Below are 24,818 nucleotides of genomic sequence, written 5' to 3'. Positions count from 1 at the left end.
AAAAAGTTGTCTATATTTCTCAAATTATTAAAGCTACAGCTATTTTAATAAGCTCATTAGAAAGAAGGTTAAATTTCCTTTTATATAAGCTAATTTGTATTCCAAAATAATAATATTAAGTATTTTACTTTGTGGCCCAAACATAAGAAATAGCAAGTTTCTAATTTTTTCCAAAAACTTTGACTTCATTTTACTCAAAAACATTTTATATGAAAAAACCGTGCACTATTCAGGAAAAACATCTACATACGATCGCCTTTCGAACGGTATACAATAATTGGGGTTATGTTATAAATTGATGCAGGAATCTGTGATTAATTGCAAAAAAGTAGGCCTCAAAACAGCGTCGGCGTTATGAAAGGAATTCACCTACCATAAGAATATAACTGATCAGAATCATCAAATCCAGTACGATTTTTTGCCAACGTGTAATTTAATAATTAATTAATTTAAGAACTATATTCAAAAATATAAAATTTACATTGTAAATAATAAAATAAAATAAAAAGAAGAGAAATGAATATGATGTTAAATGAGTGTAAGGTACCAATTTCAAAAGAAAGGATTTTCGTTTAACGAGTTTAGATCTGTGTTATTCTTTAGTTAATTAAAGAAATATGCTAGATAATGTGAATAAATCATCATTTTGAACTACTCAATAAACTTTTGGAATTAACAGGTTGTGAAGAGCTAATGAATAAGCCAAGAACTTATTACTCGCTCTGATCCCCAAATTAAATAATAGTGGATGGAATACTTCACCGGACCGCCTGTACACCTCCAAGATCGGCTTAGCGTTCGGATCACCCTATTAGGAAAACATCTAGAATCCACTATTCCCATCTACGAAACCGTAGATGCTTAACATGTCGTGATATTCAATATTCGAATACGCTGGCATAATGAAAGCAAAATGACAACTAAATATCTAATGAAAATTTAAACTATCTTTTCTTCTTGTTGTATTTATTTGTTTTTATAAGCCGTATTAGGATAAAACATATCAGTTTTTAACTTTGAGATTAGAGAGATAAGTAAGTTCCTTTCATAATGCCGACACTGTTTTGAGGTCTACTTTTTTGTAATTAATCACAGATTACTGCATCAATTTTTAACATAACCCTAATTATTGTATACCGTTCGAAAGGTGATCGTACGTAGATGTTTTTCCTGAATAGTGCACGATTTTTTCATATAAAATGTTTTTGAGAAAAATGAAGTCAAAGTTTTTGGAAAAAATTAGAAACTTGCTATTTCTTATGTTTGGGCCACAAAGTAAAATACTTAATATTATTATTTTGGAATACAAATTAGCTTATTTAAAAGGAAATTTAACCTTCTTTCTAATGAGCTTATTGAAATTACTGTAGCTTTAATAGTTTGAGAAATATAGACAACATTTTGCTAAAAAGTAGTAGTACCTTGAAAAAACATAAAATTAAAAATATCTACAAAACGGAGCCGAATCGAGCCATAGTTTATATGGAATTTTTTGTTGCAATTGATGCCCATAATCGCCTCCCGAAGTTACCGTAGTTTTATGCTGAACACCCTGTATAGTAGAGGGATGAATGTGTGAAGCGAATGTATTTATAAGTAAGAATGGAGAGTGAGTGATATTCTAGTGATAAGCACCTAGACGATGCTGGCTGTATGGCGAAAGACAATGCCAGAAAAAGAAAACAAAAAAAAAGAATCTCCTTCATGATAGCATTTCATCATTAATTCTACTATTTATTCTCAAAAGAAGCAAATAGGAGCGCCAAATTATTTGGTTGTTCGGTCCCGCTACAACATCAATTTAAATTCATACATCCTAATGATGAAAGGAAAATAACATGCGAATTAATTGGTGCAGATTTGGGTGGAAAAGCAGCGTACTTAATTTTTATTTCTGTATGTAACTGAAATTAAAATAAATCATTTATATTAATTAGAATACAAACATGGTGGACAAGAACGAATTATGAATGTATAATGGTGGACAAGTACAGAATTTTAAACAAGATCTTAAACAGTTATCAGGATGCCTGAACTCACGTTTAATTCTTTTCTATCCCATAACAGAAATAAAAAATAATCACAGTTTATTCTTTTGTAGAATTTAACATTTATTACGAAATAAATTTGGTTATTTATAAAACTTATTTTGAAATATTACCGAGGCTGTTTCCAGATAAATAAAAGATAGTTCAGTTCAATATGTGCTCAAAATGTTTACATACATTTTGTCCCTTACTTGTTTATTCAAAGACTTCGGACATCCTTTTAGGATCTTGGTCAACTTACAGCAGAATGTTCTCTATCTACTGACCTCTTTTCTCTCTCTCCATTGCTTATTTATTCAAAGTTTGGAGATCAGCCACACAGTATCTTCTAACAATCTCCGCTTTAGCGTCCCTAGTCCTTCTACCTCTAAAAATGTTTCTTCCGTTCTGGCGTGTGGTGTAACCAATCCGCGCAGGTTTATTTCAGCAATTACAGTAAATAATTTTCTTAATTAAGTTTTTAACGGCCATGGGTTTTTTACATTTCTAGTGCTATTAGTGTCCATTGTACTTACAGCAAAAATGTACAGCTTTAGTCATAATTTAGCCCTCACAATAACAACCCAACTACGTCCATTATCCAAAATTTAGGAGATAGCTCCTAAGTGCAATCCTCCATATCTTCTAAATGTACCATAAAACCTGCAGACGAGTCATGGTGGACAGATAATGAAGATATTGATGTCCACAAAAATATTATACTTTCTTCAGGTCATCCGCGCAAATAAAACACAAAACAAAACATCTTCATCACAAAGTTGAGGCTTGACGATTCACTAATTAGTATAATTTCACTTTTTAAAAGTATTTTGAGGCCATTTTTTAGCTGATCACTAGGATTGTTAAACGAGTATGATAAGGAGCTAAAGTTGGATAACAGTTAATTGGACATCTATGTGCAAGTGTTAGGGTGTGGTAGTATAAATGTTGTTCATGTTGTTAGACTGGGACACCCGCAGGGACGCCAAGTTTCCTGAAGAAGTGGCTAGTCCACTTCCCCCTACGATATTGCTGGCCCTAAATACTTGTGTGAGTTTTGGGAGTTATTACTTAAACAATCAAAGAACAATATTAAATATTGTATCGACAGTTTAGATTGGGTAAAGATGCTTGAAATCTCATTCTTAGTAAATTCAAAATTAGGAAATAATAATTAGAAAAATATAAAAATTAATAATAACAAGAAAAGAAAAAACTACTTGCACGGAATAATAACATTAATTACATAGTCAATTTTGCATAAAACGGTTTGTTTAGTTCATCCTTTGACCAGCCGACCTTACAGGATGGAACACAGCTAAGTGCAAAGATTAGGAAGGTTAACAAGTAAATAATGTCGGACCCTTAGAACCACTCATTTACTAAGTACACAACGGAAACTATAAAGTAATTGAAATTACACAAATACTTGTGTTGTTTTAATCAAATTTATATGTACATAGTAATTTTCAAGTAGGTTAAACTTCTTTGTTTACTAAATACTATCGTAGATTCTTCTAAATTGATGTTTTATCTTTTTTTTTTTTTTTTGCACCTTGTTAAAGAGAAATAGTTTGTAATTTATTTTTGTTCATCAACTCGATGCAAGATTGTTACTTGCTTTGAATTTAGTTTGGTCTTTTCAAGAACAAGTCAGTACAAGTGGAACAAGTGAAAAAAAAAAGAAGAAACTTAATACAAAGTGGAATACGTTTGAGCTACTTTGGAAACCGGAAATGATTTAGCTTGAAAACTAAAAATGGAGATAAGTCACACATAAGTCTGGAAATACGTGGCAGAAGGGCTTCTTTCTGTTTATCTGTTCATTTTGTAAAACGTCTGTGATAACAATGCAGCAACATCTAAGGCAATGGAAATAGAGGCTACACATTGCATTGGCCTCTCTAGAGCGGCTAGCAAACAACTAAGTGGTATGAATTTAAGAAGGCTGTTTACAAAAAAAAAAAAGAAGTTGATGAACGATTAAAATGAAATGGACATCCAGGAGTGGTACCGAGAAGGCGAAGATCCATGTAGACTCCATATCACAATAAAAGAGATTTCAAATAATCCAAGAATGACTAAGTACAGTTGAAGCAATTACAAAATTTAAACTTTATTTTTTTTAAAAATATAGGCTACGATGAATCTTTTTGTAAAATTGCTTAAAGTGTCAACAAAGATGTATCTCCTCTTCAATGGCTCTGATGCGTTATGAATGTTCACGTTTCAAAATGATTTTTGACAGTTATCAATAAAGATAAGCTGCTTGAGTTTTGGATTAAGTTATTGTATATTTGGGTACCTACCTTTTTTTTTAAAATAAAAAATGATTTAAGGCGCATCAACATCTGAGGTTATTTTTCAGTGCTTTGATGGCCTCTGGACAGTGTTCTCTCGTTACAAATAACACTGTCCATTATCGGATAGTCAGCTGTGAGAAGCTCCTAGGAAGAGAAAAATCTAAGGGACCAGCAGGTGGATTCGAACTCGGGACCTCCGCGTGAGAATCCAATACGCTAACCTCATAGTTCATTCCCTTCCCTGGGTAACTATTCTAAAATTAATTAAATTAGAACTATTGAAGAGTCTTGAACTACAAGAAAATTTAATTTTTAATAGTTTTTTGATGTTCGTTGTACACCTTTCAGAAGTACCATTTTCTTCGTTGCTTGTGTACAGTGTATTATTGAGGGGTATCGTCAATGAGGACAAGAACTCGCCAAGGGAAACTTCGCTCTAGGCCGCCTCAAATAGCCAGAGATGCGAACCTTAAGTTTGTAGCTCAGGCAGGTAGATTCAATTTAGAGGGCGAAGCGAAATCTACAAGAAACCTTCCAAAAATTATTAAAAGTTTCTAACCTTTTAGACATTTCAAAATAATTCCCGGACTGTCGCCATCCCTGTATTGCTATCAACAAAACTAGCCCTTCTACACAAGAACCGCTTTGTAAGGTAGATTTCTTACTGTAATTTCTCTTATTTAACAACAAAATTCACCTCAAAGCTAAACTTCGTATGGCCGCATGAAGATCAAAACCAATTCCTAGGACGATCTGATCTAGTAATGCGCCATAAAGAGATCTAGAATTTTGGAGTATGTCAATGTAGATTTTTTTTTTTTGTAGACATTCTTGACTCCAACATACAAGATTCCGTTGCACTCCACTGGACAGGGAATAACATTGTCCTTCTTAACGTGAGTATAATGTATTCAGTAAAGGACAATCAACATGGTCAAATACTCGAATTGGCTGAACTTTGCCTTGATTGTCAATTGCCAGAGATTCGTAGTAAACGCCCTAAGTTAAAATTGAGTTAGACAGATTCAATGTAGAAGTCTTAGCAAAACTATACTCAAGTACATTAGGAATTATCACTTTTCTGTCGAGTCTTGAAAGTCTTGTAGAATGGCGAAGAAAGACCAAGTTCCGGGTCAAGCAATTTACCGATCTTCTTCTAGAAAGGCTACATTTCTTTTCCATAACTCGTTGCCATTTTAATATCAGTGTTATAGATATTTAATTTTATTATTTTATTTATTTTTTTTTGTGATAACGTGGAACCCACATACTAGACTTAAAAGACAAGCAATGACGAAACGTGCGAAACTGCTTTACAGACTACTTGGACGACGCTCCAAATTACTCATTGAACTTAAACGCTTAATATACAGTAGTATCCTCAAACCTATGCGGACTTATGGACTAGAGCTGTGGGGTTCAGTCAAACCTATAAACATACGGGCTGTACAAAACATTTCAATCAAAACTCCTCCGACAGATAGCTGACGCTCCTTTCTACGGTGACTAACCTTACTCTTCAGTACGACCTCAACATTCCCTTCATACGAGGGTCGTTTGAAAAGTCCGTGCAAAGTCAGAGAGATAGCACCACTGGCGCGTATCGAGGTTATGTTTAGTTAGTAGCATCTCTTGGAAGAACACACACCAAGTTTCAGCCAGATCGGTCTATTTCTTTGTGTTTGGCATTCGTTTGAATCGAGGAAGTCGAGTGATTTTCAAAAAATGGACGAAGAAGAATTTCGTGTGTTGATTAAACACTGCTTTATGAAAGGCAAAACGCCTCAGGAGACTAAAGAGAAGCTTGATAAACATTATGGTGACTCTGCAACTTCGATTAGAACAGTTTATAAGTGGTTTCAAAATTTTCGGAGTGGCCATATGGGCACAAGTGACGCTGAACGTTCTGGACGCCCTGTTGAGGTTACTACTCCAGAAATCATTGATAAAATCCATGATATGGTGATGGATGACAGAAGAGTGAAGGTGCGTGAGATTGCTAGTGCTGTGGGCATCTCGAATGAACGGGTACATAATATTTTGCATCAACATTTGGACATGACAAAGCTATCCGCAAGATTGGTGCCGCGATTGCTCACGCTTGACCAAAAACGAAATCGTGTGAAGTGTTGCAAGGACGGTTTGCAGCTGTTCCAGAAGAATCCGCAGGACTTTAAGCGTCGTTTCGTCACTGTGGATGAAACATGGATACATCACTACACTCCTGAGACCAAAGAACAATCTAAACAATGGGTTACCAAGGGGGAATCTGCGCCAAAAAAGGCGAAGACCGTTCCTTCGGCCGGAAAGATTATGGCGACTGTCTTTTGGGATTCGCAAGGAATAATCCTCATCGACTATCTGGAAAAGGGTAAAACTATTACAGGTGCATATTATTCATCGTTATTGGACCGTTTGAAAACCGAGCTGCAAGAGAAACGCCCACGATTGGCCCACAAAAAAGTCCTTTTCCATCACGACAACGCACTAGCTCACACCTCAGCAGTTGTGGTCGCAAAATTAATGGAAATAGGGTTCCAACTCGTTTCACATCCCCCTTATTCTCCAGACTTGGCTCCCTCGGACTACTATTTGTTCCCCAATATGAAGAAATGGCTGGCGGGAAAAAGATTTTATTCAAAGGAGGAGGTGATTGCAGAAACGAATGGCTATTTTTCAGACTTGGACAAATCCTATTATTCGGAAGGGATCAACAAACTAGAGCAGCGTTGGACGAAGTGTATAAGCCTAAAAGGAGACTATGTTGAAAAATTAAAAAGGTTTACCCCAAAAAATTAAGTAGTTTTTATTTTTGCACGGATTTTTCAAACGACCCTCGTAGACCAACTCGCCAAGACTAAATACCAAAAGTTCCATACTACTCTCTCGACTAGCTCTAATCCTCTAGTACTATCTCTCGCTTCCTCTGACATCCCTAACACTCCTCGTCGACTGAATCGCCAGTGGCCCCGCGACATCCTTGTAGGCTGAAGACCTAAATCATTATCCTCCTAGCTCTCCTCTCTCCTCCTCACATTCTCCTCTCTCCTGTAGAGAGTGCTACCGCTGGGTAGTTTCTCTCCTCCTGCTCTCGTTCATCATAGTCTACATATTTACTGATTGTATACAGTGTATACAATCAGTAAATTACAAAATAAATAAATAAAATAATTATTTTTTTGTTCAGATTTCAACTTAAGACAGTATCACCAAGTAGAAAAGGATAAATTGAGAAGTTGGCAAAGAACTGTCCTAAGAAAAGAGAAATGCAGTGAACGATTGAAAAGAACAGATCCCTGTTGGTCCCACTCAAAATATTTGTTGCTTATTTTAATTAAAACCACAAATACAACACTTAAAAAATAATGCAAACAGAAGAAAATCCATTAAACTAATGACTTCTATAATTAACAACATTATTTGAGATGCGTAATTTGATTAAAGCAATAAATGGTAGCCGGTTATTTAGCGAGCAAACAATCCAATTTACCTGTGCGATGGATTTTGGGCTAACATTTAGAATTAAATCTATAGATAGACGCTGTTAATTGAAGATATTGAGTAGCATTAACACATATGTTTGTACTAGATTTATTGATTCATTATGTCAATATGAGTGGGGAAAATGTTGAAATATTATCTTTAGTCAATTTTACTAAGTGTTTACTTAGAACTAAACATCCGCCATTGGTCTTTACTAAGCTAACAAACCAGACTTGGAGTTACGCCTTCAGTATTCTGGAGGGAACCTCTTTTTTTCTTCGAAATATTTTGTAGGCAATTTTCTAAAAACTACTTTTAAAAAAGACGCAGCAGGAAATGCTGTTGCAATACTTGTTTTACTTCATAAGAGTACCTAATTCAATCATCAGAAAAGAACCCAATAAGTATATAGAAAGAAACAGAAATAGAATCAATATCAGAGATTGTATTGGTTTTCTGGAAGAGTCAAGATATTAGGAAGGTACTGTAATGAAATATACAATAGCTAACAGACTAGAGAGGATTTTAGGTAATTCCCAGTTTATATCTTTCAATAGAACTACATTTACTCAGCTAGATAAAGCCGGAAATATAACACAAACTTAGTTTGAAACACCGGAATGTTTAATATTTCAACATCCGTCTTTAGCACATTAAAAATAAAGTAAGTTAGATCTAATTATTTTAGAAAAGAAAATGGTCTGGATTAAATTAAATGTACTTCCACTTCGGATCTATTCTCCGGAAGCGTTGTAAACAGTACAATGCAATAAGGCAACATCATTACATTTTATTCTTGCCCTAAAACCTTTCAGCTTTCCCAGCTTCCATTGCAACATTATTTCCTTTCAAATTTAAAATTAATGAACCTTCTCAATCTATCTCAATTAGCTTGGATCTCTGTTTCTATAGCGAGTAACAATGAAAACTATTTTCAGACAAAATTGAAGTTAGACGAGCTAGAGGTAGTAAAGTAAACATTGGCTCTTTAAGTTGGTAATATTATTGTAAATAACGAAAATATTGAATGTAGAATGAGTACGACTTTAAAGCCGAATTCACTGCTGTCTAAAACTTTAAATTAGGGACTAGAAACTAGCATTAAATTTAGGACGATAATGGCAGAAAGAGAAGCCCTGGAAAAGTAAAAGGAATTTGAAACAGTACTCTCTCAATTATGGGATTAGCTTACTACTGGGATCTTCAACCTGGGTTCTTCTGCAGAACATTTAGGGTACCCTAGAGCGTTGACAGGGGTTCCCGTAAGTGATCACTATTTGTTCAGCCAAAACGCACGTAAAATGGAAATCATCTATATAAGGTATTTTTCATGTAGGAACGAGGTAGTGGACTGTCTTATTAAAATATTATATTAATAAGTAAAAATTACAATATTAATATAAATTGGATATAAAAAAGCAGTTGATGGTGAAAAATAAATATAAATACATAATTTATGGATAAAATAAATTCTTGAAATTCGGTAAAAGTCACGTGCTTCAAATACACCAATCAAGATGCATTAATTATTATAAAATTTAAAAGTTAATTATTCATATATTCTAGAAAATAATTAAAATAAAACCTGATTCGCTACCTTCATTGTCTTAAGTTGTTTGTATTAAGATTAAATAAAGATACAAGAATAATTTTGGGAATTTGAGTAGGAAAAAAGCTTTGATAAACTATGTTATCTGCTTCTTAAACATGAGGTTCCTTCAAGAAAGACCATGAGCTCGAAGGGTTCCTAAAAGTGTAGAAAGATTGAAGACCCCCTGGCCTAACTAGATTTCCACGCAGAGATCATGAGTTCGAATCCCAGCTACAATGCCGTATTTCTACAGTTCACAAATCCTGTGATATATGGATTCAAGATGGTTTACTGTAACGAGAGGACAATAATCAGTAGGGAACGGATTCGTATGTATTTACATATTTTTTTCTAGGCAATTTACAGACGTTTTTCAACTAGAAGTATTCATACTGACACTTTTTAAGTCGTTTGAGTCTACTTTTATTTCACATATTTGCACATATTTGGATGTTATCGCATATTTATACATATTTGATTAAAATAAATAAATATTTCTACATATTTAATCAAAATATGTACATATTTTTTCATATTTTTCATTTTGGCATATTTTCATAATTGGGAGGTGGTTGACAGGAAATGTGAACCACAGACTGTAGGGCTGTGAATCACAGTGGGTACAATGGTTATTGTAATTTACACAGAATGCTGCTAAACAGTGACGGGCACTTGTTAGTTCTTTGAAGTTGTCTGACGTTGTCTGTTCTTTCAGCTCGTTCGTTGAAGTGTCCAATTCATTTCGTTCGGTCACTTAGTGTATTCTTTTTTTTGGGTGAAATGCCACGAACATCGGCCTCAAACAAACAACTGGTTGCTAAATATCTTCGCGAGTTTCCAGCAGAACTTTTTCGAAATGATGGAGACATTTTGTACTTCACAGCTTGTGACAAGCGCGTTTCTTGCTCTCAACGTTCCCGAGTCACCCAACATATTGCCACCGGATCGCACATAGAGAATAAAAACAAAAAGAAAGAGAGGACGTCCTATCAAGCCTTCCTTACATCTCCATCATCAAGTAAGTCTACTCTGAGTACAGATCTGTGTCGGGCTTTGGTTAGAGCAGATATCCCTTTCCACAAACTTAAAAATCCTCATTTCAAAGGATTTTAGTCGTTAGAAGTCCATCTTACGCCCAAATCGTCGTCACTTTACGTTCTAACATTTGAAATTTCATGTGGTTGCAAACAATTTCGAAGAGTGAAGTTTTCAAAATTGAAAATTTAACACATCTTTTTATAAATAGTAAAAATGTTCTTTGTTGTATAAATCATTATAACTTGTAAAAACAAATTATTTTGTTCCTAATAAATTATTATAAATTGTAAAAATGTTCTTTTCTTGTATAAATAATTATAACTCCCCCCCAATTCCATTTTCATAAAAAAAAATGTCCATTTTACTTAAATATTCCAGAAAATATTTTAAGAAAATCACATATTTTCCACATAATTAAAATAAATGCATATTTTAATTAAATATTTGGCATTTTTAAATACATAAAAATCCGTTCCTTAATAATCAGAAACCATCTGTGCGCTAAATAACGCGCTAAGACTTAAGATTAGTGATTCAAAACACAGGCTAATGGATTTGAGAACGATTCCATAACAACAGTATTAATTAGTCTGCAGAGGTAATTGATAATTATAGGATTATCGGGTAGTTTTTATTAGAAGACACTAACTAAGGAGACACGCATTTTACAAGATGATGCAACATCGTCTCATAACATTTTGTCGAAACCAGTCTCCTAATGGCAATATAGTTTCAAGCATTAATTGAAACTAAAAAGAAAAGTATTATGGTAATTCCGAAAAGAATTCTTAAATTAAAAAAAAGCTTCTGAAATGGCCAAATAAATTGGGGAAAAGGATAATAGTGTTAATTAACAGTTAAACAAGCACTTTTAAAAAATACTTTGTTTCAATTAATCTCCTTTCTTATAGTTTGATAAATAATTCCCCACATGGGAGTTTAAAAAAAGGAGCTAATGCTAGTTTTTAGTTACTGCTGGTTTTTTCCCCAAGAGAGATAAAGGCGGTATTAGTTTTTAGAATGATACTATTAAAGTGTAATTTCACTCGCAGATAATAAAAAACAAAATGAAATTTAACCCAAGATTAAAACTATAATTTTCATCAGTAGAAAAAAATAAGTTGTATAATTATTTGTGATAATTCTCCACAACTGCGGGAAAAACACCCCACACATAGCCTTGGTTATTGCCTTAAAAAAAAAGAGGCTCCACGGAAAATGCATCTCTTCTTTCTTCTGGTGCACTCCAAACCAGTGATTAATGGAGGAATGACGACTCATTTGTGGAAAGAACAACACTTTGTTGCAGTTGCGGCTACGTTTCTCCTAAACCAGGGATGGCGAACCTTTTTGAGACGTGGGTCAAATTTTGTTCATTTTATTTTTTAGTACCAGCTCTTGGGTCACTAATGCCCATTTGCACAAGAGTTAACTTTAAATTTTAAACTGAATATTTTCAAAACTAAACATCTTTAAAATTCAGTTGGCTCAACGGGTAAAACGGGACGAAACAAGTGCTATGGAAGTCTCTCTTTTTACAAACATAACTGAACAAAACCTTACAAAAGTGTGTTTTATCTGAAGAAAAATCTAAATATGGTTATTTGCTTTGGGTTGTCGATTTTTTCTTAACAAACAAAATATGAGTAAAATCATACATTTGATTTGATATTTTGTAAACACTTTTGCTTTATTTCAAATACTACAAAAGCACTTGTCGTCATTTGCGTTTTAGAACTGTAATGATCAAACTAAAGGTTATATAGATAACATTTAAATTGCTTTTGTGTCAATGCGTGATTGAAAAAAATGCAGATAGAATATAAATTATCCACACAATTAGAAAATCTAAATCAACCTGCTTAAACAAACAAATGGTTGCCTAGCAATTGTGGGTCAGTGAAAAAGCTCGTGCGGGTCAGTGTCTGACCCGTGGTTCATAGGTTCGCCATCACTGTCCTAAACCTTAGTAGTTACTTGTTGCAACCAGTAACATTGCATATATTCTTAGTATACTACTTTAGGCCGTAATAGGACGCGCAAGATATCAGTAATATCTAACTTCTTTCATCAAAATTACTGCTGAACTGAAGGTAATTTCTTTTGCTGCGAAGCAAAATAATAAACAATTATATGAGGAGTCCATAGCTAAGATCAGCCGCCTATTTATTAGCTTGTTCCAAAAACTTGGGCAGGGATTGACAATTATGTGATAGATTTTAGTGCAGACTAAATGTCCTCTCCTGTTGGACTTATACACAGATTTTCGCCCACAACAAATACGGATACTTCAACACAAACAACTTTACACTGTTTACATAAAAACTCACATTTTTAGCAAAAGCAGATTCCCGGATTGTCAAGTAGCCAATAATTAAGAGCTCAGGATGGAGTATCTCCTCAACGGAAGATGAACTAAGGATCTCCCTCTTGTTAGTTCGAACACATAACCACCAAACCAAATCTTCCTGCAAAGCCTGCATATATGTAGATCACTTCAGCCATACTGACCTAATAAGTCATTAATAAGTTAATAAGAGAAATTTACAGTAATGTATGTTTGCTAGTCTCCTTCGACCATGGCACCTAATTTGGTAGTTGGACGTAAAGTCTGCCCGAAAAAATAGGCAATTACTTTTACTACTTACTGGTGAAATCTTTAAAAATTAAAAATACAATTATAGAATTCTGGCGCCACGATAGTCGAACGGTTAAATGGTGACTCTCGCAAAGCTGAGAAGTATTCCAATACTGGGTTCGATTCCCGGTGTACTAGGCTTTGGATTTTATTTAACGGTTTATAAGAATAAAATTTACAGTAAATAATGTTCGCTAATCGATACTGTGCATGACGCCTAATTTGGTAGACGGGACATAAGGCTCGCTTGAAGAAATTGGCAATTACTTTAATTGCTAAATTTTTCTTCCTTTTTTTTTTACGTTTATTTGTGCTACAATCAGCGCGTTAGCACTATAAGTAACAATGATACGAGGGTCGTTTGAAAAGTCCGTGCAAAAATGAAAACTACTTAATTTTTGGGGGTAAACCTTTTTTATTTTTCAACATAGTCTCCTTTTAGGCTTATACACTTCGTCCAACGCTGCTCTAGTTTGTTGATCCCTTCCGAATAATAGGATTTGTCCAAGTCTGAAAAATAGCCATTCGTTTCTGCAATCACCTCCTCGTTTGAATAAAATCTTTTTCCCGCCAGCCATTTCTTCATATTGGGGAACAAATAGTAGTCCGAGGGAGCCAAGTCTGGAGAATAGGGGGGATGTGAAACGAGTTGGAACCCTATTTCCATTAATTTTGCGACCACAACTGCTGAGGTGTGAGCTGGTGCGTTGTCGTGATGGAAAAGGACTTTTTTGTGGGCCAATCGTGGGCGTTTTTCTTGCAGCTCGGTTTTCAAACGGTCCAATAACGATGAATAATATGCACCTGTAATAGTTTTACCTTTTTCCAGATAGTCGATGAGGATTATTCCTTGCGAATCCCACAAGACAGTCGCCATAATCTTTCCGGCCGAAGGAACGGTGTTCGCCTTTTTTGGCGCAGATTCCCCCTTGGTAACCCATTGTTTAGATTGTTCTTTGGTCTCAGGAGTGTAGTGATGTATCCCTGTTTCCCACAAGACAGTCGCCATAATCTTTCCGGCCGAAGGAACGGTCTTCGCCTTTTTTGGCGCAGCTTCCCCCTTGGTAACCCATTGTTTAGATTGTTCTTTGGTCTCAGGAGTGTAGTGATGTATCCATGTTTCATCCACAGTGACGAAACGACGCTTAAAGTCCTGCGGATTCTTCTGGAACAGCTGCAAACCGTCCTTGCAACACTTCACACGATTTCGTTTTTGGTCAAGCGTGAGCAATCGCGGCACCCATCTTGCGGATAGCTTTGTCATGTCCAAATGTTGATGAAAAATATTATGTACCCGTTCATTCAAGATGCCCACAGCACTAGCAATCTCACGCACCTTCACTCTTCTGTCATCCATCACCTTATCTTGGATTTTATCAATGATTTCTGGAGTAGTAACCTCAACAGGACGTCCAGAACGTTCAGCGTCACTTGTGCCCATATGGCCACTCCGAAAATTTTGAAACCACTTATAAACTGTTCTAATCGAAGGTGCAGAGTCACGCCCTACAGAGGAGATCACGAGGCCACTGTCTTTTAGGGCGCCTTGTTGAGTTATCAGGAAGAGTTCTAGAAGAATGATTTTGAGCTAGAGGATTTATTAAGGTTGCAGGTTGAAGTGGAGTTTTCTGTATCTTGATCTAGCAACTTGGGTGACAAAAGGAATGTTAAGGTCAGTGTGTATTGTCAGGTTGGAGACATAAAATGAAACGTTTACAATAGTTTGAAGTGTTTTAGATTGAAGAGATTGAATCCTTTGGAGATTGGAGCGTTTGGTTGAACCCCGCAGCTCTATTCCATACGCCCAGATGGGTTTCAAAATAGAACTATAAATCAGTCTTTGGTTGTCCAGAGAGAGTTTTGATCTATTGTCTAAAAGTCTTTTAAGTAGTCGACAGCGTCTGTTTAGTTCTGTTCTTTTAAGTCTAGTGTGGGGGTTCCAAGAAAGTTTTCGGTCTAAGTAAAGCCCAAGGTAGCCGGGCAACGTTCACTACTGGTAGAGGTGTTAGGTTATAGAAAACTGGAGGTAAGAGTAATGCTACGAAGAGTGAAGGTGATGTTTTGCTAATTTTTTTAAAATATTTCTACAGCCTCTCATTGAAGAGAGGCTGCCATTGTTTTGAAGTAAGATAGTGACGTTTTGGGTACAGATAGTGTTGCCCTATTCTCTACTAATAATTGTATTTGTTGCTTACAAAAGAAAGTTAAATGGCGGAAGTTTTCTCTTATTTTGTTTTTTACGAAGACCCTCCCAATAAATGGAAACCTAATAAAATTGAAGGAATTTGATCGAGATATTGTTTAAAGGAAATGCAAACGCAAGACGCGACATTGTTAGGATTCCGTCAGGTTGATTTGGAATAATGAGATTTGAGATCTTTTATGGTTGAAGTAATGGATATAACCAACGAACGAATTTAAATTTTTATTTATTTATTTATTTATTTATTAAATAAAAATACTTGGCTGATTTGTTCCCTATTTTGCGGCATTAATTGGAAGACGTAGAGAAGGGGCGATTCACATGTCCGGAACTGTCGGGGCGTGATAGGGTTCCGTGCGGAACCTTACTATTTCCGCACCCTGTTTAAAGAAGGTAGGCCCAATGGGGATTGGAGGGTCCTTAAATACAGAGAAAATGACCACAATTACCACTTAGCACTTATAATTATAATTGAAGTTAAATTATAAGGTTGGAATGGATGCCCAAAACATAAAAATGTGAAAATAATTATTTTATGGAATAAAAAGTAAAGTAAAAAAGTCTAAATACCGATTTGATGCTGGTGAGAATCGAACCTGCGGTGTGAAGCGTTAGTGTCAGCAGTCGCTCACGCTACCATTAGGCTAAGCCGCTGGCTATATATGGTGTGCTTCTCTACGGACGATAATCGTAGGTATGCGCCTGCTGGACGCCGGAACTGCTCACGTACATGTACGAGGCGTTATCGTAGGCGGAAACGTTCGAGCCTTCCACTACCGCACTTGCACTCACTATTTTGTTCTTGATTTGCAAATTAATAACAAAGACGTTGTACTTGCACAAATATAATTATAACCGTTGTAATTGTACAAGTATAATCATAAACGTTGTAATTGTACAAAACGTAAGTATAAGACAATGCAAAGAAATTGAGCAAGGGATAGGCGAGGTAAACAATACTCCGACTAAGCCCTGATGTCTGCTCGTATGTGGCTGGCACCGTACTACTACTGAGTACTGACTCTTGTTGCTGGGCACAGCAACAAGGTGCAAAGTTTAACTTATTTGTTTGCTGTTAGGCAGCAAACAGCATAGACTGTAGCCCTTCTAGAATTTATTTTAATATTTTAAATTATAATTTAACTTCGGGTACAGTACACTCCAAAACGTATAATGTGGCCTGAACATACCGCCCACCAAAATTATATTAAATTTTCCAAGATCTATAGTTCATTGTGAAGCAGCGAGATCCGCGGAAGATGGCCTATTCTGGTTCAAGGGGTAGTAAGGCTAGGAGAAGGAGTTTACGAAGGGTTGTAAAGCTGCAGTTCGGTCGCTATGGAAAGACTTGATAGATTGAAATGAAAGTTAAATAAAGGGAATGATATGGATGCTTGGCATCAGTAAGCAAGCTGGTGCATTGCGCACGGCTTGAATGTATTAATTTGATAGTTAGGATTGTTGGTTAAGAGGCGCCAAAGGAACCAATTTGGCTACGGGCCTCTTGTAGGTGCCGGTTTTAGTCCGTATCGTAACTACCCGGACTATACCGTCGCTGCCGGGATGTGTTTCTGTGACTCTAGCTAATGGCCAAGATTTCTGTGGGGAATTGGGCTCTTTGAGGATAACCAAATCTCCCACCAGAATATTAGGGGTGCTCTTTAGCCACTTCTGGCGTTGCTGGAGGAAATGGAGGTACTCCATGCGCCACCGATTCCAGAAATGCTGCGTTTTGTCCTGAATAAGTTGCCAGCGCTGAGATAGTCTTGTGCTCCCAGGAGAGTGCTCCTCGGGTAAGGCGGTTATGGATCTTCCGATGAGGAAGTGCCCTGGAGTCAGACAAGCTATGTTATCTGGGTCGGATCCCATAGGTATAAGGGGTCTAGAGTTGAGGATGCCTTCTATTCTGCAGAACAATGTAGCCAGTTCTTCGTAAGTAAGCGCGTTCTCCCCAATCACCTTGTGTAAGATGGTTTTACAGGACTTGATGCCGGCCTCCCATAGCCCTCCAAAGTGGGGAGCTGAAGGTGGATTGAAAGACCACTCAATCTCCTGAGGCACGGTATATTGAGTGATCCGTTCTTGCGCTTGAGCCGACCTAAGTAGCACCATTAATTTTCTGAGGCGATGAGCCGAGCCGATGAAATTTGTACCACAATCCGAATAGATGTGCGCCGGCTTTCCTCTTCTGCTGACAAAGCGTTCGAGTGCTGCCAGAAAGGCGTCAGTTGTGCACTTGGATACTAGTTCCAGGTGCACGGCTTTAGTGGACATACAGACAAATAGGCATAAGTATGCCTTCCCGAGAGCAGCCTTTCGCCGCAAGGATTCACGTATGTAGAACGGACCTCCAAAATCTACGCCAACGCGAGCGAACACCTGCCCCTCCTCAAGTCGTGAGGAGGGCAGATTGCCCATAAGGGGAGCTTGAGGAGCACGCGTTGTCTTGTAGCATGTAACGCAATGGAAGACGCGGCGGCGAATTATTCCCCTGGCTCCGGGGATCCAGTACCTAGTCTGCAGCATGGCTTGGAGCGCTGTGCTTCCTGCATGCAGATAGGTTAAATGATAATGATCAATCAACAATTGTGTAAGGTGAGATTTGGAGGGGATAATGTAAGGATGCTTGGCATCATATGGGAGGCGAGAGTGTTCGAGTCGTCCACCCACCCTCAAAAGGCCTTCCTGGTCAATGAATGGACGCAGGGAGGAAAGGGATCTAAGGTTTACTACCTTACCGTCAAAGGTCACATAGCAGCGTTGTGCAAGCTTTACAAGAAGCTTTCCGGCCTTCCTATATTCGGGAAGCGATATAGGGCCAATGGGCAGTGCACGGTGTTGCAACTTGTTTATGAACCTTAGGACATAGGCAGTGCTACGCACCAGCTTGGGGTACGTACTGAAACGCTCAATCCAGTCGAATGCGTCTGAGTCAGATGTGGTATTGAGCGCGGTGATGTTTTTTAATTTAAGTTCAGGAAGAGGTTGGTCGTGTGGAGCGATTGGCTCGAGCCAATTACTCGGTATGGTACGCAGCCAAGAGGGCCCCGCCCACCATAGAGGATGGTGGAGAAGTTCACCTGGAAGAGTGCCTCGCGATGCGCAATCTGCAGGATTTTCCTGGGATGGCACATACTTCCATTGGTTTCTCTGGGTATTGTCCAATATAGCGACAATTCTGTGGGCTACGTACGTGTTAAGCAACTCTGGTGGAGTGGAAAGCCAACCCAGCACCACCTGAGAGTCTGTGAAGAAGATGGATTCTCTGATGCCTAACCTGGTCACCAGCCCTTGACATGAGTGGAAGAGCTTGCTGAGAAGTAATGCTCCACACAGCTCTAGGCGCGGGATTGTGGTTGGCTTGATGGGTGCAAGCTTTGTTTTTGCCTTGAGCAGGGATGCTTGGACACCCTCGGGAAGCGTGGCTAGCAAATATAGAACAGCTGAATAGCCTCGCTGTGAAGCATCGCTGAAACCTACTATTAGGTGTAGCGTGGCGTTTGGTGACGTGAAGTGGCGGCGAAGCTTTATTTCGCTTAAACAGCTAAGCTGGTCTACGAACAATTGCCACTTGTTCACGATTTGTGAGGGGCCTACCTCATCCCAACCAATTTTCGCTACCCAAAGATCCTGGAGAAGCGTCTTAGCGAAGAAAATTGCCGGGGCTAAATATCCCAGGGGGTCATAGATGCGGGCAATGGCGGATAGGATCGCTCTCTTGGTGAGTTTCAAAGGTGGAATGCGTATTTGATATGAAAGCACGTCCTCGCTGGGGCTCCATTGAATGCCGAGTATCTTGATAGCGTGGCTATCGTCGGACAGGGCTATACAGGGATCACCAATTTCATCCTCGCGGAGAGTATGCAATAAATCTAGGGAGTTGGAGGCCCATTTACTCAAGTGGAAACCTCCCTTGCCCAGCAGGGTAACGAGTTCTTCTTTAAGGCGCATGACACCCTCGATGGTCGATGCCCCAGTGGCGATGTCGTCAACGTAAATATCCTCGAGTAGAGCTCTTGAAGCTAGAGGATATGAGTCGCCTTCGTCATGCACCAGCTGTTTGAGGGTTCTCTGGGCCAAGAAGGCAGAGGCCTTCTCACCATAAGTGACCGTACATAACTCGTACTCTTGCAGGGGTTCGTCTGGGTTGAATCTCCACAGGATGTGCTGATACTTTCTGTCGCTTGGATCCAACAGGATCTGGCGATACATTTTGACTATGTCGGCAATAAAAACGAACTGATGTACGCGCAAGCTAGTGATGACATCGCCTATATCCAGCTGTAGCTTAGGACCAGCAAACAGATGATCGTTTAGCGATCCACCTCGAGTGCTGCATGATGCGTCAAATACAACGCGTAATTTCATCTGGCCATTCTGTTCTTTGTATACCGCATGGTGAGGAATGGTGTAAAGGGAAGTGTCCGAAGGGGCTACCTTCATGTGGCCTAATGTTAGGTATCCCATCATGAAGGCATGATACTGCTCTTTTAATGAGGCATTTCTTTCGAGCTTGGCTTCCAAGTTAAAAAACCGGGTTAGCGCTTGCTGCCTGGGGTTATCCAAGTTACAGATGGAATCTTTGAATGGTAAAGACACTATGTAGCGTCCCTCAGGGGTTCTACTATGAGTAGAAATGAAATGGAATTCGCAAGCATTTTCTTCCTCTGACACAATGCGTGTTTTAGGCAGTTCTTCCACTTCCCAAAACCTTGCCATGATGTTCTCCATATCACTAGTGGAAGGCGCTAATAGAGTGGATGACTCTTGGCATAAGGTGGAGGTTTTAGTGGGGCCCGCTGCCACAAAACCGAATATTGTTGGAAGTAGCTTAGGTGAGTCAGGACCTAACGTAAGAGGCTTCCCTTTGATTATGTCATAGAATAGATCGCCTCCTAGCAAGAATTCGATTGGAGCTGGCTTCCAGAATTCTTCGTCGGCGAGTACATATGATCTATACAAATTTAGCAATTCGGAAGGAAGTTGCTTATGAGGGAGAGGGCCAGTGATGCGCGTGACTACTATGACCTCTGGGGCCAAGTCTGCGCGAAGATCTGAGTAGAGCGCTGATCGAATGTGACAGGTCAATTTGCCCACTATGCCACTAAGGGGTGCCTGACCAATGCCGGATATGCATTGTGCATAGGGCTGCGGGATCAGGCCTAACCTCGTAGCGCAGTCGAGGGTCATAAACGAGTGCTGACTTCCATTATCAAGGACCGCGCGCACCCTTTGGTAACGGCCTTGGGCGGATTGCACTTCAATCACAGCTGTGCCCAACAGAACCTCTGTGTGAGTGTTTTGAGTACCCAAGGTTATGCCGCTAGTACTTGGTACTGTAGAGGATGCGGAAGGAGTAGGTTGTGTTGGAGGTTGCGAAAGGTGTAGCCAAGTATGATGCATTTTAGCGCAAAGCTGGCATCTTCTTTGTGAACTGGATGAATCCTTCCCATGCTTAGCGGAAAGACAGTTGGTGCAGCCCTTCCAATCCTTTAGCAGCTTGATGCGCTCTGAAGGAGAAGCCTTGCGGAAAGGGTCACATTGATATAGACCATGGGCCGATTTGCAAACAGGACATGATATTCGGGCAGCCTTAGATGAATCAGGATACGTTTGCTTCCTTTGTAATGGCGGATTGCCTACAACCTTGTTATCAACAAGAAGAGACGCATGAGATGTACCTCCCCTTCCGTTTGTCGGAGGGTGACTAGGTCGCAATGGATTTGAGGGAGGGCCTGAGTCCTCATTAGTTAGTTCCGAGGACCTCCACTCTATTCTAATAAAATCTATAAGATTTTGATAGGTGGGAAATTCTGTGCGCGCGTACTGCGTTTCAAAGGCTGTCCTTGTGCCCTTATCTAAGCAACGGAGGACCAGATAGAATAATAAGTAGTCGTCCGCTTGAGGAATTTTTAACTTCCGGAAGGAATCGATGCACTCAACAACAGTAGTCAGTAGATGCTTAATGGAATTGGAAGTTGGCTTGTTTTTAAGAGGGGTATAATCCAATACCGTCTTGAGGTATTTATTCGCCAATCTGCGCTTGTCATTGTAGGTGGCATTGAGCAAGTTCCAGGCTTGAGAATAGTTGGCCTCCTCAATGTCTATCCCCTTAATTAAGGTGAGGGCTGGACCCTTAAGGCATGAAATAAGGAAAAGAAACTTTTCAATTCCAGATAAAGAAGCATCTGAGTGAATAAGGGCAGTGAAAGTGTCGCGAAAGAGCGGCCATTCTGCCTGGTTCCCATCAAAGGTAGGAAGATTTATCTTAGGATACTGAGCTCTTATAATACGTGATTCGCTTAAGGTTGAAGCCTGGCCAGATGCTGGCGCAGGAGCTGCAACAGGAGTTGGATTCATGTGATGCTCATATATGGCGCTAATTTCATAATAATAGCGTTTCACAGTCTGCTGTAATTGTTTATCTTGTTGACTGGGAAAGAGGCTAGTTAACTGCCAGGAGAGTACTAGCTCTATTATTTTATCCCATGTAGACTGGAAGGTGTCAAAATAAGAATCTAACTTCTTGTACATACCCTTGAATAGAAATAATTGGGAAGGGTCCTCAGTGATGGATCGCCCTTGTTCTAAAAGAGCTTTAATCTCATGAGCTAAGTTTTGAAGTTTTGACTTCAGATGAGTGAACTCTGCGGTTCGTTCGGGGGTAAGGCCTTCCATTCTGAGCAATAGAATTGATGAACTGCTAGAAAATCAAAATAAAATCCCTAGAACCAGAAGAGAAATGCGGAAAGTTGAAGTAAACACAAAGCAATTATATGAAAATGCTGCCAATAGTTAAATATTTTTTCTGCGATGAGCGGAAGGGAGATATGTTATGGCCAGCGTACAATAAACAGTATTCCAGAAAGATAAATTCTGTTTTGAGAACTAACTATTAATAAACAAAGGGCTAAATGAGCCAAATATTATAAACTATAATCAAGAATGAATACAAAACACTTTTTAAAATGAAGAAATAATAGAAATAATTATTATTGAATTAAATGTAATTCGATTAAATTATTAATTGCGTTTAAACAATTCAAAATTTATAATAAAGTCTAATGTAGACGTAAAGAATTAAGTGTAATTCAATTAGATTTTTAATAGCGCTTGAAGCTCACAATTAATATTAAGTCTAATGTAGACGCAAAGGTTTAAGTGGTAATTGTGGTTTTAAATAAATATAATAACTGAATGATTGGTAATGCCCAATAGTTATTAAAGAATAATTTGTATACTTCCGGGATGCCGGAAGAGAGAGAATAAAAGTAGAATCAGACTGTACTAGTTCGCGGGGCGAGAAAATGAAATAAAATGAAATGAAGTAAATATTTGAATAAATATTTATTATTATGATTATTAATTTTTATTATTATTATTATTATTGTTGTTGTTAATAAACATTTACTATTCGGGCAGTGCCGAAATGTAGGGTTTGAGTCCCTGTTCGGGCGCCAGAAAATGTCGGGGCGTGATAGGGTTCCGTGCGGAACCTTACTATTTCCGCACCCTGTTTAAAGAAGGTAGGCCCAATGGGGATTGGAGGGTCCTTAAATACAGAGAAAATGACCACAATTACCACTTAGCACTTATAATTATAATTGAAGTTAAATTATAAGGTTGGAATGGATGCCCAAAACATAAAAATGTGAAAATAATTATTTTATGGAATAAAAAGTAAAGTAAAAAAGTCTAAATACCGATTTGATGCTGGTGAGAATCGAACCTGCGGTGTGAAGCGTTAGTGTCAGCAGTCGCTCACGCTACCATTAGGCTAAGCCGCTGGCTATATATGGTGTGCTTCTCTACGGACGATAATCGTAGGTATGCGCCTGCTGGACGCCGGAACTGCTCACGTACATGTACGAGGCGTTATCGTAGGCGGAAACGTTCGAGCCTTCCACTACCGCACTTGCACTCACTATTTTGTTCTTGATTTGCAAATTAATAACAAAGACGTTGTACTTGCACAAATATAATTATAACCGTTGTAATTGTACAAGTATAATCATAAACGTTGTAATTGTACAAAACGTAAGTATAAGACAATGCAAAGAAATTGAGCAAGGGATAGGCGAGGTAAACAATACTCCGACTAAGCCCTGATGTCTGCTCGTATGTGGCTGGCACCGTACTACTACTGAGTACTGCTCTTGTTGCTGGGCACAGCAACAAGGTGCAAAGTTTAACTTATTTGTTTGCTGTTAGGCAGCAAACAGCATAGACTGTAGCCCTTCTAGAATTTATTTTAATATTTTAAATTATAATTTAACTTCGGGTACAGTACACTCCAAAACGTATAATGTGGCCTGAACAGGAACAGACATATCTCTCTAAAAAATATATTGATATGTCCCTTCCTGGTCCGTCTGGGACATCTCCCTTCCATTTCCCATTGTCTACCATCCAATGGTTCCTCTTAAGAGAAGAGGAAATTTTGTTTTTAAAAAAAGAACCAAATGAACAAAGAGCTCCTTCCACCACAAAACTTGTTCTTCTTATAATAGCCAAACAATAAGAACATGGAAACAAGAGATTAAATAAAGATTTAACAGAAAATAAACTTTTTATATTCATTATTTTATTATATTTTAGAAACATTTTAAAAAAACTAGACTTTGAAAAGAATCTTATCCTTTTTTATTTAAAAATAAACGCTTCGTTGCACTTTAAACATTACCGAAGAAATCTTAGCAATACTTTCTTATCTTTTTGAACAAGAAAACTTTTATGAAATCTATTATTATTATTTAATTATATATAAATAATATAATAATAAAGCACTAATTAGTCAGTAATTCGATAAAAGATTGAAAGCATTGTCTTCCCACGCAGACAGATCTCTGTTAACTGCTTTCGAAATAGAATAAACCAGGAAACATGAAGCGAAACGCTCAGTATAACCGCGATTGTTAAGCCGACTGCGTTGTGTTCACTACCAGGTCACAAGCCATATACAGTTCCTCAAATAAGAAACTCAATTCAAATCGGGACAAATCGCAATAAAGTAGTTTCAAAAAATTCATGTGTCTTTAAATTAAGACACAATTTGATCACCTTATTATAAATGTATACCAAATTTAGACATTCTTCACCTTCATGCCTTTCACAATTTTATCTCATATCCCAAGCGTCCCAGTTAGCCTGCTTCAAAGTTGAACATTGTGGGGTCTCCAAGTTTGGACTATTTAATGTTTTCCATCTGGAAGTATTCATTAGTTTCATCTAGATCTTAACAAGAATTACCTGGCTGGAAGCAATCTAGATTAACAGCATAATCAAGAGTTTCATTTTATCCCAGTGGATCAAAACGATTAACTGTCCAGCCAGAGAATGAGGACAAGTGGGTAAATTAAAACTTTTCTTCGTGTACTTAAAGTTAAACTTTAGAGTATGTACAAAAAGTTGGTGCAATATTTCATTTTAATGAAAATCAAAATTATGAAATCAGGTGTATTGCTGTTGCAAGGAAATGAGAATGCATTTTTTTATTGTCACTACATCTGGGCTCCCTCAATTGTTTGGGACAATG

General features: G+C 37.9%; 1 long non-coding RNA gene across 1 annotated transcript; it reads right to left on the bottom strand.

Moving 5' to 3' along the window:
* Window positions 1-15,826: 15,826 nt before the first annotated feature.
* Window positions 15,827-23,560, bottom strand: LOC141447017 (uncharacterized). Its single transcript, XR_012454071.1, has 2 exons — window positions 22,987-23,560; window positions 15,827-16,084 (listed from the first exon to the last, which is right to left on the bottom strand). It is a non-coding gene; the product is annotated as an uncharacterized lncRNA (long non-coding RNA).
* Between the last annotated feature and the right edge of the window lie 1,258 nt (window positions 23,561-24,818).

The sequence above is a fragment of the Rhodnius prolixus genome, unplaced genomic scaffold, assembly GCF_049639745.1.
Source record: "Rhodnius prolixus isolate KJV_2025 unplaced genomic scaffold, Rpr scaffold_7, whole genome shotgun sequence".
Taxonomy (NCBI): domain Eukaryota; kingdom Metazoa; phylum Arthropoda; class Insecta; order Hemiptera; family Reduviidae; genus Rhodnius; species Rhodnius prolixus.
Note: the sequence above shows the minus strand (reverse complement) of the source record. Positions and strands in the feature narration are given on the sequence as shown.